We start from the raw sequence: 2,282 nt of genomic DNA, 5'->3' as shown, positions 1-2,282 counted from the left end.
CGCGCCCACAGCCCGACACGCAGGCAGACACAGACGTGTGTTCCAGATACTCAACGAGTGGCTTAGAAGTTTAAGCTTCCGTGTTTACGACAGAAGGGGGCTGCCGGGGCCCAGCCTCCAGCTGCTGTCGGGCGAACGGGCGACGACAGCTGCGTCGGCCCCTCAGGACCGAGGGGACCCGCTCGCAGGGTGGACGTGACGTGTGTTTCCGCCCCGCTCCCTGCGGTTCTGCCTGAGAGTGAACGAGCCTGAGGCGGGGGGACCTCGACCGCACGACCCTGCGATCACGACCCGAGCCACGGTCAAGAGCCAGATGCGCAGCTGACTGGGCCGCCAGGGCGCCCCCAACACTCTGCACGCCGGACGGAGACGACGCGAGCAGCTGGGCCGGGCGGGCGGCGTCTGCAGCCCTCGGTGCGGACGGTTCAACGCAGGTCTTCAGACGGCATTTCCGTCTTCCCAGCGGCTTACCTGATCCTGCAAAATGTTCGACAAAGACACATTCCCGAGGGCGACACGGGACTTGGCCACGTTCGCGGACGTGGCTGGGCGGGGTCTGCACAGCAGCGACACCCGAGGGGTGCAGGTTCCCGGCGCACAAGCCTGTCTGCCCCGTCCCCACACGCCGGCCACGGACAGTAAGGAAGTGCGGAAGCACCACCCACGACGGCGTCAGAGCACGGAACACGAAGAGCTTAACTTAAAGGGCGCACGGGCCGTGCACGTCGAGGCAGCCTCCTCCCGGAGGGGACCCCGACCCCCTGCACGGGCCCACGGACCCAGCGCAACTCCGATCAGGATCCCGGCTGACACGCTGGCCGTGACCGGGCCTGGGACACAACGGACCCCATGCGGCCGTGTGAGGTTGCGCGTGAAGGACAGAATGAGCACTGACTTCTGGCTTCGCGTCGACTACAAAGCGACAGGACGCCGGGTGCGAGCGGAAGGACAGAAATGCAGACTGAACACAGCGGACTCGAGAGTCAGACCCACACCTGCGGCGTCGATTCACTTGCGATAAAGGTGCCGAGCGACGCACTGGGGAGACGCCCCCTTCATCAACCGGCGGGGCCGCGGGCAGCGCCCAGCGTTCACCTCGAGTCTCACGCGGAGCTTAGCTCAGCGGATCTCAGATCTGAATGCTGGGGCCGAGATCGCAGTTGCCAGAAGACCACACGGCAGGAATTCGGTGATTTCGGTTTGCAAAGCTTCCTGCAGCAGACTCAAGAACTTCTAGAAAGATCAGGAAGGAAAGGCCAGGCACCGTCGGAGTTCCCGCAACCCTACGCCCACTGGGAGGGAGGGAGAGGCAGCAGGGAGCCAGGGCTCTACCGGAGCTGCATGAGCTGCTTCCAGCCTCGGAGGCCAGCGCACCGCGGTCAGGTCCCACGCGGGCCCCGAGCGCCGTCCGTGCGCGGGCAGGGCAGGGCGGCAGTGGAGCCGGAGCCGCCAGCAGGCGCTGAGTGGGGGCGGGGGCCCCGAGCCTCTTCAGGGCCCTGAGGATGCAGGTCCACACTGAGTGCCGTGCTGCTGGCCTCCGTCTGCCCGCAAACAAGCCAAGTCCACATGGGGATAAGGAGGCAGGAGTGTGGACCCTCGGAAACGAAGGCCACGGGACTCCGGGGATCCGCCAGCAGGGGCGTCGAAGCAGAGCCCTCCTGCTGGCAGAGCAGACTCTCTGGCTCAGCCCCACACAGTGAGGAAGTCGGCTCAGATGGCCCCGAGTGGGGGAGTGGGGATGGCAAAGCTGGGACCTCACCCCGGCGTGCCCGCCAGCCGCGGCCTAGAGCTGAGAGGAAGCCCCAGCTCCTCGCAGGGAAGGAGGCAGACCTGGGTGGGTGGCAGATGCTTCCAAGGTAGTTGCACCTGTTTCTTTTCATGCTTTTACCTGGCCACCAGGACGCTCACAGTGACACGCGGGCTCGCGCTGCATTTCCGCTGGGCCCACAACGCTGGCCAGGAGCGTTGGCGGGTTTGTTGAAAAAGGGCTAAGGGTGGACGGGGAAGCCCCCGCTGCACACAGGCTGGTGCCCCCCACAGGCCGGCACCGAGGCCGAGGACAGGCCGCCCCTGGGAGGCTGCCCCAGCCCTGCCCTCCGTGTCCCGTCCGGAGAATCAGGACCCACGGCCCTGTGGCCGCCGGCCTCCAGCCCGGCCTGTCGGGGCTCATGGCCGGGAGTGTCCCTCCTGCCAGACTGCAGGGCACACGGCCAGGGGACCCACGACTGCTGCCCACGGACAGGGACGGGGAGGGAGGGAAGGAGCAGCCAGCCCGCCCCCCC

Source organism: Crocuta crocuta, unplaced genomic scaffold, assembly GCF_008692635.1.
Source record: "Crocuta crocuta isolate KB4526 unplaced genomic scaffold, BGI_CrCroc_1.0 scaffold32, whole genome shotgun sequence".
In the NCBI taxonomy this organism is placed as follows: domain Eukaryota; kingdom Metazoa; phylum Chordata; class Mammalia; order Carnivora; family Hyaenidae; genus Crocuta; species Crocuta crocuta.
This window is presented reverse-complemented; position numbering follows the sequence as displayed.